The sequence below is a fragment of the Castor canadensis genome, chromosome 16 (assembly GCF_047511655.1).
Source record: "Castor canadensis chromosome 16, mCasCan1.hap1v2, whole genome shotgun sequence".
Taxonomy (NCBI): Eukaryota; Metazoa; Chordata; class Mammalia; order Rodentia; family Castoridae; genus Castor; species Castor canadensis.
Window position 1 is genome coordinate 50392328 of NC_133401.1, and position 18552 is coordinate 50410879.

Below are 18552 nucleotides of genomic sequence, written 5' to 3' on the forward strand. Positions count from 1 at the left end.
GGCCAACCCAACACACATCCTAGGCCGCCAGCCTCATATGGCAGTAGCTGCAGCCCACCACCACTTCCCCTAAAAATAAAACATGTGCAGAGTACACAAGAAGGGGGGAAGGGCAACAGGCTGCAGGATCAGGCCTAGACAGCCAGGCTCGCTTGTCCCAGGTGTATGTGGAGGGCATCAGTGCCTTGCACACACCCTGCTCCTAGCCCTACCTCACACCTTGGGGCACCGGACCTAGCCCTTGTAAGCCAATTGTTAGCTCAAGGTTATAATCCCAGGAACAGAAAAATGGACATTACTGTGGTCTCTAAACTTCTCATTTAAAATTTTCTATATTTTCAACCTCAGCATAAATTTTTCTCTCCAAATATTAACACCAGTTGTCCCCTATGGTACTGTTATTGGCCTGGGATGTCCTCTGAATGACCTTCTCTAACTTTACAGATGATTTATTCCTTTGTTAAAAAAGTAGCCTTTATTAAAGAGGCTGCCTGCTGTTAGCTAAAAGGCAGGATCCTAGTATCTTGTTCTTTCTAGATGGAACATACACCTTCCAGTCTTCTGGCTGGTAGATGTTGGAAGCTTTGTACTGAGGCCTGGCCTCAGTATGCCTTGGGTGACTAATAGAAGTGGCATTCAGAGGGTTCCTTAAATTACAATACCATACTCCAATTAGACCTTTTCTATAAAAGGGAAAAAAGAAAACTGAGGTCCCCTATACAAATTGTCTTTCATCTCAGATTGGCTCCATAATTGCCCTACCTTCTAAGCCATCCCAATATTCAGAACCTTCTAATGGGTGCTTCCCCCTTCAATAGGTAATGGTAGGAAGAAGGCAAATCTATGTCCCCTTCCAGCTATCAGATCTAAGGGAAATTAAAAAACATCTGGACAGCTATACTGATGCCCAGATAAATACATTCAAGCTTTATTCTCTGTGATCCAAACCTTCCAATTGACATGAAAGGATATTATGCTTCTACTACACCAGACTCTTTCCTCATTAGAAATGCAATGGGTTCTGGCCTAGGCTGCTCAGTTTAAAAATGATTACCATTTACAATGAGCCCCAATACTAGTGGCACCTGGAAATGAAGGAATAAATGTGCCTACCTACAGGGACACAGGCAGTCCCCTTGACAGATCCACACCAAAAGGGGCTGATGATATGGCTCGAGCAGTAGAGTGCCACTTTGCAGGCATAAAGTCCTGAGGTCAAGCCCCAGTACAACCAAAAGGAAAAAGGAAAAAGATATTTGGGGCTGAAGAAGTAGCTCAGTGGGAGAATGTCCACCCAACATGTGCAAAGCCCTGTGTTCAATTCCCCAGCATTGCTAAATCAAAAAAAAATGGTAAGGAAGATAAGTGGTGTTAATGTTGCTTCAGTCATCTCATAGTGGAAGAAAGTAGTTTAACCTAGCCTAGATCCCTCATTCTTCAAGTGAGGAAACAGAGGCCCAGAACAGTTCAGAGACCTGCTCTCCAGAGTATCAGATGTCAATGTGAAATAATAACTTTGCTTTACAACAACCTGAAGAAAATCCCCTTACCTTTCTGCAGCATCTTAAGGACACTATCAGAAAGCATACCAAAGTGGACCCAGAGTCCCAGGTGAGAGAGGTTCTCCTCAAAGATAAATTTTTAACAGTCCCAAATAGTTGTAGAAAACTCAGTCTGTGGCTGAAGGAGAAAAGTCATTGGATCAACTAATACAACTAGCCATGTCTGTATACTATAACCAGGACATTACTAACAGAGAAAGATAAGAGACACCATGGCCTCATTACTGCTCTCAGAGAGGGCCCCACCCAACTGGGGCCTGCATCCTGAACTTGCTACCACGGTGGACAGGAGGGGCACTTCTGCAGAGGATGCTCAAAAGGGGGGACAGCACAGGAGTTAGCCCCCCCAACCGGGACCCTGCCCTCTCCACAAAGGTAACCACTGGAGGTCTAAGTGCCCCCGCCTCCAGATGGAAGGCAGGGTGCCACCTCCTATGGATTGATAGGTCCCAGTCCCCTGTCCACGTTTCAGTTCTTGGCATCAATGTTGAGGAGTCTCAGGGTAGCCATGATGGCAGAAAAACCAAAGATCATTTTCCAGCTAGACAGTGGAGCTTATTTCTCTGTTTTACCTTTCTCTCTGGGTCCCCAGTCTAATGACAAAAGTTATCATTCAGGGCAAATCTGGCCAGCCCTAGAGCACTATTTTACCCAGCTTCTGGCCTGCACTTTGGGAGACCTCCTCTTCTGTCACTCTTTCCTCATAGTACCTAAAACTCCAATGTCCCTGCTGGGACAAAATTTACTATCTCAACTAAAAACTTACATTCTCCTCCCCCCAGGCAGCTATTTCTGCTGCCCCCTCCTTCAGGAACAAATAGATTCCACAGTGTGGACTGATGAGTGTAGGGCAAGCTAGGATAGCCCTCCCTATTCAAATAAAACTCAAAAATCCCTCACAGTTTCCACACACAAAACAATATCCCCTCAAGCCTGAGGGATGATGAAGACTTATGCCTATTCCTAAAACAACAAGGGCTGCTAATTAGTTGCTCCAGCCCCTATAATAAATTTAAAATTCTTACAAAAGTTAATTTTAAAATACAAGTTACAAAGTAAACAACTGGAAAGGATATAGATAGGTAGTGAATGTATTTTTTGAGAAGTTAAAGGAAAAAGGAATCTTTTTTGATGAGAAAGGATTTTGTAAAGAAAGGTTTGTCCTAAAGATTGTTTCAAATAGGAGGGATTAGGACAAGCCATCAAAGGGTTTAGTATGTTATATAAAGGTCTAAGTAAGTTTTAAAAGTGTATAATAAAAAGCTTCAGTGTGTAATAAAGTTAAAGTTCAGTATAATCTAAGAGTTGCCTAAAAGATTTTTAGGGTCATGTCAAACTAAAATCAAATTCTCTGTCTATAAAATAACAAGGTTGTCTTAATATTGTTCTGCTCTAAGTAACATCTACAAAAAACCATCACAGAGAAAGATTTTTATCAAAGAAATTATTTGTGTTTTCTGCTGATCTTGTCAAGCTTTAAGTACTACTAAATTAGAGTTCATTTACATATTTGCTTATGTGTCTTAAATGACCACCTTGTAACAGTGTTGTGTCTATACTTTATCTAAAATGGTACAAACATTTACAAAGCTACAGAAAAATGAGCTAGAGCTCTCTTTTATCCAAGAGTGTTACATTTAAATCCTGACAGCCCCTGCCTCCCACAGGCCACCAACATAGGTGTGGCCTTAAAGGGACAGACTCACTCCCTGAGTCATGAGTACATTAACCCAATTTTCTGTTTTCCTCTCCCCCATACCATAAGGCAGCTTAGAGCTTTCTTGGGAGTTACAGGGCTTTGCAGAATCTGTATCCCTAGATATGCAATCCTTTATCAGACACTTTTTATGCTCCTTCTAATAAATTTGCCTCCAACAGACCCTGCTGCTCTGGCTGACTACCTACCTTAACATAACCTTCTCAGGGAACTTCTCAGAGAGCATGCAGATCAGATCCTGCCCCATCCTGTAACAATTTCTGTTAAACCAGGGGCTCTTGTTCTCCTAAAGGATCTTCTACCCTCTCCATTGGGACTTCAGTGGACCAGCCCTCATCTGGTCATTCTCACAACACCCACTGCTGTCAAGCTCAATGGGATCCCCAGTGGTGGTACCTCTCAAGTAACAGTTAAAAAAATGGAAAAGGGACTTGGAAGTCTCTTGGAATCCTCTAGGGAATAACATTTCACAGTGGTTCTCCTGGCTAATGCCCATCCTAATGCCTATATTTCTTGCTCTCATATTCTTAAGCTTCCTCCCTTGTATCATAAAAACAGTACAAAGATTTCTTTTAGACCACATGTCTGCTATTGCTAATCAAAAGTTTAACCACTTGTACCTCCAGGGATATCAGCCTCTCCAAAACCATCCAGAGGACTGCTATGACGGCCCCCACCAGGACACAGGAGTCTGAGGATCTTGCCCCATGTACTGCTCCTTGCCAGCAGGAAGTAGCTAAGAGGCCGACGCTTCACCCCAATTCCCGATCCTCAGTCCCTACCCCCATCATTGTTAAAGAAAAAAATGGGGGAATGATAAAACAATAATGTCGCCATTTTGTGAATCGGTCAAAATGGCAGTCCTGCCCCTTAACAGAAATTCCCATGCTCTAAGACAGCCCCACCCCTACCAGAGACCACTGCACATGCACTAACTTCCTTACCCTCCCCCTTCTATAAAAGCCACACCTGGCCTAGAGTCTGTGCTGCACCATCTTTTCCCCAGCCAACCTGGCAGTTCGAGCCTGCCATTAAACTTTGCTCTTGGATATGAGACTTTTCTCGTGAGCATTATTTGTGAGTGGTGTTTTCCCTAACAAACATGGGACAGAGCAAGTCTAAGGAAAGAGACTTTAAAGAATAGAAAAGAAAGACTTTAGAAGTAAGATTTTAAAGAATAAGAGAAAAGAAGAAAAGTAAAATTGTTGCAGGAAATTACAAGCTGAGATACGGGACACTGAGGCAGTTTAGCAGGAAGCAACATTTATTGTGCCGACACAGACCCAGCTGACTCATGTCCAAAAGCTGAGCCCCAAGAACAAAGAGGTCTCACCTTGTATACCCTTGCAAGCAGATTTACCGAAGCAAAAAGCAAAGTTCAACCCACTTGTGGCTGCATGTGACTTCATTGGCTATTTCATTTTCCCAGCACTATATGACCTTCATGTTTCAATTTTTTAAGTTTTATCTCTCAGCTTTACCATCCCTTACCACTGTCTTATTGTCAGAACAGTCTGTTTCTTTTCTGCCGCCCCCACCCTTTCCCACTACAAAAGAAGAATTATTAGAAGAAAGAAGCAACAAGGCTGTTGTGTGTCTCCAACAAGGCTGTTGTGTGTTTCCAACCAAGCACCCAGCACATCTGGTTCCAACTTTATGCATGTCTGTCTTCTATCATTTGTCCTTTCTGCATCTCCAGTCACCCCCAGTTAGGTCAGGAGAACCAGGAGCACAAGAAAGCTAACTACAGAAGCCAGGCACCGGTGGTTCACACCTATAATCCTAACTACTTGGAAAGTTGAAATCAGGAGGATTGCAGCTACAAACCAGCCCAGGCAAAATTATTTACAAGATCCCATCTCAATGAACAGCTGGGTTCAGTTTTGCACACCTGTCATTCCAAGCTACATGGGAGGCTGTAATCCAGAAAATCATGGCTCCAGGCAAGTCCAGGCAAAAAAGTTTATGAGATCCCATCTCAATGGAAAAAAGCTGGGCGTGGAGGCCCACACCTGTCATCCCAGCAACAGTGGATCTTAAAATAGGAAGGTTGCGGTCAAGAAAGCCTGGCCAAGAAGCAAGACCCTATCTATCTCTAAGATAACCAAAGCAAAAAGGGTTGGAGGTGTGGCTCAAGTAGTACAGCACCTGCCTTACAAATGCAAAACCCTGAGTTCAAACCCCAGTATCGCCCCCACCAAAAAAAGAGAAAACAACCCTGAACTAGGAATAGAAGTAACACAACTAAATCAGGCTATATATAATAAACCTATAATCATCATACTAAATGGTGAGAAATTGAAACACATCTTATACAAAGTCAAGAGTAAAACAAGGGTGTCTACTCTCTTTACTCCTACTAAATATAGTATTTAAGTTCTTAGACCAATAAGACAAAAGAACAAAATATAAGGGATACAAACAGGAAAGGAGGTAGTCAAATCGCTATTTGCAGATGACATGATCCTATACATAAAAGATTCCACCAAAAAAACCTGAGTATGATAAATACTTTTGACAAAGTAACAAGATACAAAACCAACATAAAAAAATCAGTAGCTTTCTATATACCAACAGTGAACAGGCTGAAAAAAAAATCAGGAAAACAATCCCATTCACAATAGCCTCAAAAACTACCTATGAATAAACCTAAAAGGGGTGAAAGACCTCCACAATGTAAACTACAAAACCTTAAAGAAAGAAATTGAGGAGGCACTAGAAGATGGAAAGTTCTCCCATGTTCATGAATTGGCAAAATTAATATTGTGAAAATGGCTGTACTACTGAAACTAATCTATAATTGCAATGTAATTCCCATCAAAATCACAATGCCATTATTCAGATATAGAAAAACCATCCTAAAATTCATATAGAAGCACAGAAGACTACCAAGAGTCAAAGCAATCCTGAGCAACAAAAGCAATGCCAGAGATACCACCATACCCATACCAGGTATGGGTAAAAACAGAAACGTAGCCAACAGAATAGAAGATACAGAGATCAGCCCACACAGCTATAGCCACCTGATTTTTCACAGAAGTGCCAAAACATACTTTGGAGGAAGGGCAGTCTCCTCAACAAATGGTGATAGGAGAACTGGATATCCACATGTAGATCCAAACATAGATCACTCCCAACCTGTACAAAAACCAATTTGAAATAGATCAAAGTCCTAATGTAAGACTGGAAACTCTGAAACTACTTCAAGAACACATAGGAAAATACTTAAAGATACAGGCATAGCTAATGCCTTTTTGAACAGGACTGCAATTGCTCAAGAAATAAGAGCAAGAATTGACAAATGGGATTGTATCAAATTAAAAAGCTTCTGCACAGCATCAACAGAGACAACCCACATAACGAGAGATAATCTTTGATAGCTATTCATCAGACGAAGGATTAATATCCAGAATATATAAAGAGCTCCAAAAAATTAAACACCAAAAGGACAAACAATTCAATTAATAAATGGGTAAATGAATTGAACAGATAGTTCTTAGAACAAGTGCAAATAATCAATAAATACATGAGCTGTACAATGCCCTTGGCTATAAAGGAAATTCAAATCAAAATAACACTAAGATTCAATCTCACCCCAAAGCAGAATGGCTGTCATCACAAAAACATAACAACAACCAATGCTGGAGAGTTATAGGGCAAAAGGAACCTTATACACTGTCATTGAGAATGTAAACTAGTGTACCTACTATGGAAATCAATATGGAGGGTCATCAAAAAGAATTGTCTATGACCACGCTATAACCACTCTTGAGCATATATCCAAAGGAGTTTACATCCACATTTAATAGAGACATCTTCATACCAACGTTTACTCCAGCCCAACTACGAATCAGCTCACGTGTCTATCAACTGATGAACTGATAAAAAATGTGGCAAATATACACAATGGAGTATCATTTGGCCAAAATGAAGAATGAAATATTATTTTCAGGAAAATGGATAGAACTGGACATCATGTTAACTGACATAAACCAGACTGAGAAAGACAAGTATCACATGGTCTCTCATATGTGAAATCCATACCTTAAAAAAAATGAAATGACGAAAGTATAAAAATGGGACCATTTGGGGCAGGAACCAGTGGGAGATAGGACAGTGAAAGGAGAGGGTGAAGAGGGGAATACTGTGAAATATTTCATACACATGTATGAAAATAGAATAAGGAGACCCATTAAAATTGGCTTAAATGGGGGATATGAATGGATAATAGAGATGGTAAATTTAATCAAAGTGCATTAGATACATTATGCAAATGTCACAATCAGACCCCTTGTACAATTAATATATACTAATAGAAAAGAAATTTATGCTATGATGTTTTCCCAATAAAGAATTTCCATGACAAGCATCTCTCAGACTGTGCCTCCAGTGTTAGGCATACCATGACTGCATGCAATACAATACATTGCTCCAAAAAGTTAAACCCAGAAAATCCTAAAAGCAGACATTCTGAGCCTTCCCAAAAGGGCATCCCTGCTATAGACCTGGGAGCCCCAACGTACTGTAGAGACTAGCCAACTTTAAAAGAATTACAGTTTGAAGTAGCCATGGCCTGGGTGGTCTTCCCTGCTCTGTCAAAGTCTTTTCTGTCACCTCAAAAAATGATAGTTTTATTGACATACAAAAGGTATACCAGTTTAAAGAGTACAATATGAAGTACCGTGCACAAGGCCCTCAGTTTGATTCTTAGCACTGGCAAAATAAGACTATAGTTTGATAAGTTTTGACCTATGTAATGCACTTATCTAAAATCACCTTAAACTTTCTTTGCTCCTTTTAATTAACCATGTCTCCTACTCCTCCATGATCCCCTTATTCAGGAACCACTCATTTGCTTGGTGTCCTATAAATGTTTTCAGTCTATAAAATTGTATATAAATGGAATCAGACAGTATGTCTACATTCTCCTTCAAGGTGCATCTTCCTTCTTCCATGCTGCATTTGACATTGACCTATTTTGTTGTATGCTTCAAGTATTCGTTCTTTTTCATCATGACATTTCCATTGTATGGCATGTTTATTCATTCACCTCTTGACGGACTTTGGGATGCTTCTAGTTCTTAGCTATTACAAATAAAGCTGTACAAATACTATACACATCCTTGTATAGACAAATGCTCTCCTTTCTCTTGGGTAAGTGTTTAGGAGTGCAATGTCTAGGTCATTGCAAAGTATGTGTCTTGTTTTTGAAGAAATTAGTGGATGGTTTTTCAAAAATGGTTTACCATTTTTCAATCCACCACAGGGGTATAATAGAATCACTTCTGTACTCTCGCCAGAATTTGAAAGAGTCTTTTTTTTTTTTAGCATTACTGCTTCTATTCAGTGTGTATGGGTGGGTTCTGTAGTTTTAATTTGTGTCTCTATGAAGGACTTCTGACTTAAGCAACTCTGAAAGTACTAATATGATATCCATATATCTTCTTTGGTAAAATTTCTGTTCAAACCTTTTGGCCAGTTTTTAATTGGGTAGATTGTAATATTAAGTTGTAAAGGTTTGTAAAGGTTCTCTTTGTAGGACCATGTTGCTGCCACAGGGACTTGGCACAGGAGGGCTGGCTGCCTCTGTCTTGCAGAAAACCAAGGGCTATGTTGTGGCACTTGTAGACTTATTTATTCCTCTACCATTACATTTATAAATTCTTTCAAGATAATGCAAACTTGTCAAAAAACTCAAAGAAATAAAAGGTTGAATATTAAAAACATCTCCAGACACAACCATTGTTGAAGCATATTACAGGCTTCATGTGCACACATATACTATTGAAGTTTTCTCTTTCATTTAACCATGCTCTGTGACCACTTAAAGAACTGTGCCCTATGGCATTGACTGATGAGCACAAAATACATTGAACCATTTCTCAATAATGAAAGATATTGGCTTTTCCAAGTTTTTGACCCTCATCAGATTATTAGTCTTCATTCATAAATTTTCATATGCGTCTCTGATTATTTTCATAGAGTACATTTCTTTAAGCTAGACAGTTTGATCATGGGTTTTTGACAAGTTTTGTTGGCAGATGTACCAAATTATCCACTCATATTACACACAATTTATCTCATTCCTTCCAGGCGTTACTAGATTATTTTTAGAGACTCTATCATTCAAATAGTTAAACTGTGATTCTTTACTACACAATTTGAATTTCTTTGGTTCCTACTGAGGCAGAATTTATGGTTAGATGCTGCCTATTTTATTTTTTGACATATCAGTTCTCTGTTTATTTTCTATGGACTTAATGTTTATCAACCCACAAGAGTTGTTTGCATTTCCAACATTAAGACAGACATACGTGTTATAAACATGACACAGCCCTGTAATTAGCGGGATCTGTCTTCCATTCTGAAAACAGCCTCACTTCTCTGGCAGTGGATTTTCCTGGACAGAAGATCCACCCCAGGCATATCTCGACCACAGTTTGCCGTGCAGCGTCTCCAGGTGCTGCTGCACTTGCCACAGAGACACCTTCCTGGAAGAATTACATCAAACTTATGGCATGCACTTGCAGGAGGCATGCATAGAGCAGGAGCACAAGATATGTTAGCTTCCCACCCTGCACCACCAGCTCTGAATGCACACAGCATAGATGAACTAATTATAGCCAACTAGTCTCCAGTGATGGAGATTTAAAAGATTTTTAAATGCCAAATTAAGCTAGGTAAAAATTTTGCTAATTTATTCGCTATGCTATTGAATTCCTGTGTTTTTAGTCAGCCAGTCCACAAGTTTATACTGTCCCTATACTCTGTGGGGGTGAGAAAGTGTCTGTGTGCTGTGGTGCATGTGTATGTGTCTTGTGACTCTGTGTGTGGGGATCTGTTTCTGTGTCTTGTATGTACTGTGCATGTCTGTGCTGTGGGTCTGTCTGCATATTTGTGTCTATGTGTGTATCTGTGTCTCTATCTCTGTGTCTGGGTGTGTCTCTGTCTTGTAGCTGTTTCTCTGTCTCTTTGTCTTATGTGCACTGTGTGACTGTGCTGTGTGTATGTTTGTGTCTGTGTCTCTCTGTGTCTTATTTGTGTCTGCCTGTGTTGGTGTCTGTTCTGTGTTGCATGTGTACTCTGTGTGTGCTGTGTGTACATCTGCATGTATGTCTGTCTCCCTGTGTCTTTTTTTGTGTCTCTGTGTGTATGTGAGTGATAATGACCAGTCCACCATCAGGGCAGATGTAAATATCTAGGGGAGCTGCCCTCTACTTGGCTGTCATAAATTATACAGTTTTAAAAAGCCTCACTCACCAGAATGTTCCCTACTGATTGGTCTGTCAGAAATTTCTAATTTTCCTGTCAGTCTTTAAAGACCTTCTGGAGGTGCTGTGCATTTTAATAGGCTGAAAACTACTTCTGCTGGGAGGAGTGACATCAGAGATTAGTCTATCACATTATTGCTTTAGCACCTATTACCCTTTAAACAATGTCCAGCACTGAGGGAGCCAGCCTGGAAACAGCCAGGCTTGGTCACCAGCAACAAGGTTGGTGTGCGCGGTGGGGAGGATGGAAGGCTAGTGACAGAAAGACACAATCAGGCGTGAGACAGTGGCCTGAGCATTGCTGGGGAGCCTAGGAGACAGCCACCAAAGCAGCCTCAACATATCAGGGGTTCAGAGCCACGTCAAGGGGTTCGGCCCAAACATCCACCTCCTGTGTCTATGGTGGTATAGACACACTGAAGTTCTTCTCTCCAGGAAAGGAACTGGCATGGACAGGTCCAGGGATGGCCTTTGTGCTTTGACAATCTTCTATAGTACAAGTACCCTGATAAGTGAAAATCAGACTTAAGACACTTCTCAGTAGTCACAAAGCCAAATAATTCTCCAGTGGTGTCAGAACATACCAGAAAATACACAGAAAGTATGAGGGCAAATTTTCATCTTAAATTCAGAGAGGAAAAGCACAATCATTTTTTATTACATGAGCTTTATGATTATGTAATCAAAGAATAGTATAAATTAGTAAAACAAGCTTGCTCTCAGAACTGATTCTCAAATATTTTTAGAATCCTGAGTGTACACTGGAATGGCTCAAGGCATGAAGTTTCTTCTCTTTTCCATGTAAGCAAGAGACACATAGGAAGCAGGGTCAACACTGATCCACCTATGGCCACATAGCCGGGAGACCAGTCCCCACTTTTCCTACCCTAAATTTATTCTCATCAGAAAGAGACATCTACCCTTTCCCATAGGTCTTCTCACCCAACTTTTCAGAATCTCCTACTTTAATTGTCAAAAATACACACTCAAAATTATCAGAGTGTTGGATTTAACTGTTATTACCCTTAACTTTGTGCAGAATTTAAATGAATTCCCTGGCTGTTTTGACTTCTTATGGGCATGAATGTGTTATGCTGATTCTACTATTCCATGTCTTATTAGGACTTAAAAATAAAGAAAAGCCAGAAAGAGAATAAGAATGAAATAAAAACAGAATGATGTTTCAGCCTGACGTCTTAGGACCTATTAATTATGGTAAGTACTTTGTAAGACAAAGTTTGCCATTCTTGGTTAGAACCAATTATGCTGATCTAAAATTTGTAGCAAAGTCACTAGAGAAGGAAGTCATGGAATTAGCTTGACAACACCACAAGGCTCCACCCTGCTGCACCTGTGTGATCCTGGCCACGTGGTTGGTAAAATGGATTAAATAGTGGTACTGCCCTCATGGAATTGTGGGGAGGAGTAAGTAACATTTGTAAAAATTATTACAATGTTTGACTTCTGAAAAGAGCTGGATTAATGTTAGCTACTACTCGTTCTAACCACATTTGCTGAGTATCATAAGGCACTTCTACATGAAGGAAAATGAAGGCAACACAGGCAGTAGGGTCTTCAGTCTCACAAGGAGTGGAAAGCTGTAGCTTGTTATTCTGATTAATAGCTCGATAACAGCGCTGAGAAATCATGACCAGCTGAAACTGCTTTTGCCCTATAGTAGAGTTCTTATAAAGGTAGGCCTTGAAGAATGAGTAGGAATTCAAAATCTGCGTTAGGGTTGCCCTTGGACATGTGGTCCACAGATGTGTTTTGTTTGGCTTATACAATATTTTTTAAAACATTTTAATTAGTTGCCAACATTTAAAATTAAATCCCCATCCACTCTGCTCACCCATTTAATTACCTGCCTGGTTCCTGTCAGTATTTGAGTTTGCAACTCCTAATCTATGGACCCAACTCACATTCCCATTGTCACTGGTAATGCAAAGCTTTAGTAAACATATGAGAATAGTTTATTTTCTTATGATGTCACAGAGTTCTACCTCCCTGCATACTAACAGGGGTTCATAAAAAGTACTTTTTAAAGTGGTCCTTCATCTCAGGCACTGATTTCCAATCAGACCAATTTGGACTGAATTCAAGGAAAAATTACAAGAAAGTGTTACGATTTCTTCAATGGTTCTGTCTATTGTTAGAACTCAATGAACTTTCTTTATAAGCAGAGAAAGAATACTAACTTTCAATCCATAGGGAAAATTTAACATAAATAAGTGCAAAACCTGGTAACCAAACAAAGACTTCCTAAGAGACCAAGCCTGTATTAAGCTGGAAAAGTTACCAGGATGCATTTAAGACAGGACAGAAGCACCAAAGCTTGTCTCTAGGAGGTGTTCTGACCTGCTTCTACCCAATTCACAGAGGAAGGAGGGATCCCAGACCCTAAACGATTTGAGGTGGTTACAACCACAACCCCCATCCCTGGACAGATAAGATCAACAGCGGATTGTAAGTCACATACTCACAGCTGGGTTGGAGGATGACACAGGCCATGCAGGACCATGATGGAGCATAGACAGAGCCAGCCAACTTGGCCGTGACTACAGGGTGGTAACCGGCGGCTCCCACAGGTGGGCGTGATTGGCTTGTTGAATCATTTTACTATCTAGCAGGGAGGTGAAACACATTAGGTCGAGGACCATGTTGGGTGCAGCTGGTAAAGCTAAAAGGGAATGCAGCCAGTTAGGGAGCTCTTCTTCCTGTGGGAGGCAAAGACAGGAAAATTGCAGCTAGGCCTTTGGGGCCTGTGTGGAACTTCAGGTCTTACAGCAGGTGTAGCTACACCTTTTCTATTTATCCTGATATTTTAAAATCAGCTATGAAGTACACAGGATAAATTTCTAACTAATGTCCTAAATATCTGTCTTAACAGCAATGTCAGATTTTCAAATACCCATACCTGATGAATGACTGTCACATACAGTCTCCTCCCAGGTAGAACATCCTGCTACACACACGCCCTTCCCACAGCTCCATATTCCACCAGCTCACACCTGCCTCTGCACATACCGTCTTTGATTTCCTAATAGATTCCCACAGACTATGACTGGTAAGTTCAAAGATACAGGTCCCATGGCCCACACCTCAGTTTTCTGTGTTCATTGTTCTGTGATTCCTTCTAACATTTCTTTGCACATCTCCTTGGTTTCTGTACTTTAAATTGCCTGCTTATCATCCACACTCATTGTGGCTATCTAGAGTTTGACACCTGCACAGGGAGACAGTGGTGTCCATAAGCCCAGGCAAACAGAATATAAAAGAAAAATTGCACCTGGAGTGTGTATGATAAAAACCATCTCACCAACCCTACAAACCACTTCCCCGAGGTCCTGGGAACCTGAGGACAGTTCCTGATCACAATTTGCACATTGGTGCTTTCCCAGCTATGTTACAGAACTGAGATTTCTTGGAAATTAATTAAGAACATCAAGTATTCTGACAAAAAGCACTTCAGAAAAGCAAAGATAATAATGTTCAAAAGAACAAACTGATCTCAGGAAGATTTCCGCATAATTTTAACTTGTGGTTGTATGTCTTCTGAACTATTCACCTGACCTGACTCTCCTGTCTGCACAGGCCTCCATCTTAATTACTTTAAGTACACAAATTTGTATGTTCTCAGAGAGAGTTCTTATTCTAGATATAAAAATTCAAATGCTGATTTCTCAAGAACTTTTTCTGAATTTTCAAAGAATGTTTAACTTTTTAAAAATATTAACTAGTTTTGACTTTTGGAGACAGGCAGAACTGGGGTTTTAACACAGGGTCTCACTTGCCAGGCAGGAGCTCTACTTCAGCCAGGCCCCAGCCCTTTTTACTTTAGTTATTTTTCAGATAAGGTCTTGCATTTTTGCCCCAGGCTGGCCTTGGATCATAATCCTCCTATTTATGCCTCCCATGTAGCTAGGTTTACAGACACATACCACCATGCCTACATTATTGGTTAAGATGGGGACTCAGTAACTTTTTGCCCCACCTGACCTTGAGCTGCCATCCTTTCTATCTCCACCTGCAGAGTGGCTGGGATTACAGTTAGAGCTACGATGCCTGGCCTGATTTCCACACGTTGAAAGATAACGTTTCTTGATTTTTTAAAATAAACTGGACCAGCTCTCAGCCATGAAAAAAGCTGGTGTGTCTGTGACCACTGCAAAGACAAGATGCAGGTGGTGGCCTACCTGCTGCTGCTGTCCATCAAGGACCAGCCTCCCCTCAGGAGGACACAGAGTACTTTGAGCAGGGCGGGGACACCATCATGGTGCACACCAAAGGGCTCTCCATCCTCTCCCACCATGTGCAGAGCCAGCTCAACTGGCTGCTTCCAAGAGGCAGGGACACCGGTGGAGCTTGGCGACCTGGTGGTGTCACTGACCGAGTGCTGGACCCTTGAGGCCTATCTGTCTGCCATGGCCACACTGGGTGCCCAGCCTATGCAACCAGAACTTGTGGACCACTTCCGAGTGACATGCTGCTGCCCAGAGGTGGAGCAAGACTGTGCGTGCTCTGAGCCACCCACTGGCCGACATGGCCCTGCAGCTGCTGCTGGACGTGTTGCAGAGCCTGTTGTGTAACCTCAACATCCGTGGGCACTCTGGCCAGCGATCATTCCAGACAGGCATCAAGTGCATGAGCACGAATGGCGAGATGTAAACCTGACAGTTTCATTAGGAAAGAAAGCAAAGACTCCCGCATAAGTGGGGCTGGAGAAGATCAGTCCAAGCCACAGCTTTACAATCTCTGGGGTATTTATGCAGTTTTCAGAGGGCTTTGGTAGTGTAGGGCTTGCAAAGTTTTCTGGTAGGTGGAGGCGACTGCCCCTCCCCAGGGCATGGAGGTCTGTGGTAGGTGAAGGCAACTGCCTTCCCTAAGGCATGGAGGTCTCTGATAGGTGGAGGCAACTGCCTTCCCTAAGGCATGGAGGTCTCTGATAGGTGGAGGCAACTGCCTTCTCTAAGGCACGGAGGTCTCTGATAGGTGGAGGGGACTGCCCCTCCCTAGGGCTAGGAGGTCTTTGTTTCATTGTTTCAAAGCCTCCCTAAATTGGGCTCATGTCCCGCCCCTCCCGCTCCCGCACCTTCTGTTTCCTTGCAAATCCTGCACAGCCACATTCTTCTTTGTTTTCTTATCCATGTTTGATCCCGAGTCACCAAGTCACCACCATCCTTTGGCCCCTACCCTAATGCCTAAGTGTCGAACTGACTCCTAACCCTGGCGCAGGCCGGTGACTGCATGGAGGGCTCCTCCAAACGCCATGGGTCCCATGTCGTGTCGCAGGTCCCAGGTCCCAACCAACAAGGCGTCAAGATGTCAGACCATGGGGAGAGACAAGCTGAGGAAAGTGTCTGAAAGCTGCACCGCCTGGGCATTAAGGGAGAAGTCTTCACCCAGTACTTAACCACCACTGAATTTCAATTAAGTGACCCCTGAAAACCTCCATTATGCCCCTGTGACCTTGAAGGGTAGAAAGAAGGAAAGGCCCAACAGATGGAGTGAGGATCAGGACTGACCAACATTGCAGGAACAGCCAATCAAAATGCTACTTTCTGCACACCTAATTAGCATAGAGATTGAGCAATCCGTAGAGAGAATGGATAAAAACCTCATTGTCATTTCTCTCACACCCTTTCTTGGGAACCCTCAGCTCTGGGGGCTCTACTCTCCCACTTTACACTTTTCTATCTTAATAAAATTTCCAGCTTTACACTTTTCTCCCTTTTGGTGAATTACGTCCTTCAACTTTGTGGGGCAAGAACACCCCACACACCATACCCCCACCCCCAGGCTCAAGGGAGACACTTGTTGTCCGCCCCTCTCCATTTATACCAAATAAATCTTAGGTGAACCCCCTCCTGTGTTAAATACTCAACAACAATCTTTACAAAGCAGGCCATGTACACAACACAGCCACCTGGAGGCCCAGGAATCCACTTGTCCTTACCCAGTAGGAGCAGGGAATTGGAAGGTGGATAATTACTGGTTCTGGCATTACCCTTCAGCCCAGCCCAATAATTAAATTTTATTAGTAATTGGGAAAGAAAGAGGTCATGGGTTCTTTATTGTTATTATTATTATTCATTTATTCACATATGCATACATTGTTTGGGTCATTTGTCCCCCCTGCCCCCTCCCCCTCCCTCTCCCCCCCTCATCCCCCTCAGTTCCAGTCAGGTCCTGTTCTGCCCTTATCTCTAATTTTGTTGAAGAAAAGACATAAGTATAATAAGGAAGACAAATTGTTTTTTGCTAGTTGAGATAAAAACAGCTATACAGAGAGATTCCTAGCATTGCTTCCATGTACACACGTGTTACAACCCAAGTTGATTCATCTCTAACTGATCTTTACACTGGTTCCTGAAACCATTCTCATGTTGACATCTGTCACTTTAAGGTTTCTGTATTAGCTCCTCTGGAGTGGGGACATCAAACGTTTTCATGTTTTGGATTTTCTACCTATTTCTATATCATGTGCTGTCCCCTTGTCATGTGATCCAAGTCCAACCACATTGCTGCATTTGCCCTAAATCTAAAGTTCGCTTATGAGGGAGAACATACTGGTCTTCTGAGCCTGGTGAAATCTTATAATTTGCAGGTCATGGGTTCTTTTTTTTTTTTTAATTAAAAGGTTACCTCATTTTCACTCCTTACACATGAATGTAGCTACTTTTTTATGTATGTGGTTATTTTGTTTATTTAGATTAGGGGTATCATGGTATGGAAAGAGTATGACTTCATGTGATTCACAAGTGGGGGGAAGCTACTGTGAGTGTGTGTTTTATTTTTTAAATAATACCATTGAGTGATTTTCCACCCAATATCAAGTTTTTACGTTGCATGTACTGAAGTATTTATTTCATCTATTAAATTGTTATGTTTCTCAGAAAAAAAAAACTGGAACTATCAGTAAATTAAATTCCACAATAGCAATTAAACATGCCTCAGTCTTTGCCTGTTGGCTTACTTTTTTCTAGGGTTCTGTTTGTGGCAAACAACTGTGCTGACCCTTGAAGAGAAATTCCTTAGGATCCTCCTCCCATTTCTCCCCAGAAGCCATACTGTATTCACCACAAGGTCCCAGCAGAAAGCTTTTCCTCACATGATCCTCTTATGAATTCTGAACATAAATGCAACATCAAGAGGAGGATTTCTGACTTTCTTAATAGAGCTCTTATATTGATTAAAACTCAGAAACAAAGGCAGACAATGTACTTAATGGAGGATTTTTTTAAATGGTGATGTCAACTGATAACACATCCATCATAACTTTTACTAGGAATCTTGAGTGGGGAATATCTAATGCAACCTAAAGTACATCTCTTTCGAGTTGAAGATTATTAAAAGCAACAGATTCTGTGCTGCATTTTAATACACCTTAAAAGTTTATTCATTACCATGTCAGAACTGTCAGCCTCCACAAAAGGAATTTATTTTTAACCATGTAAACATTAAAAGATGTCTTAATCTCCTGCCAAAAGCCAGTCAATGGAGTTTTAAAATTATCTATATTAGTCTTTCTTTCTTTAATACTCCTTCGTTGAGTGTTACAAAATAAATGTTTACTGAGTGATACATCCTACTTTATGAAAATAGCCAAGAATCCAGAAAGTGGATTCTATTTCTCAACATGAAGGTAGATTATAAAAGTCTGCTTCCCTAGTATTTGTAATAGATGAAAATAATTTGTCTAATATTAAATTTGTGTATCCACATTTTTTATGTTCTCACACATCTACATAAGAAGAGAGCTACAGATCTTATTTCCTTATGCATTCTTTTCAGAATGTTCATGATGGATGATAGTAACTCACATTTTATAATTCTGTGTATGCTTCAGCGTGCACCTCCACCCTGATTTAGCTAACAGTATTTGTAGAAATAAACTAAAGATATACCCCAAATTATTTATTTTACAACAGATGTATGAATGAAAATGCTCTTATCAGTTCTTATTAAATATTTTCAAGTTACAAGTTTAAAAAACTCATAC

General features: G+C 41.1%; 1 long non-coding RNA gene across 1 annotated transcript in view; it reads right to left on the bottom strand.

Annotated features, from left to right (window-relative positions):
* Positions 1–18552, bottom strand: part of LOC141417827 (uncharacterized) — a 235523-nt gene that overhangs the window by 213092 nt on the left and 3879 nt on the right. The window contains exon 2 of the long non-coding RNA XR_012442432.1: positions 13034–13267. This is a non-coding gene — a long non-coding RNA (uncharacterized lncRNA). The remainder of the gene's footprint in view (positions 1–13033; positions 13268–18552) is intronic.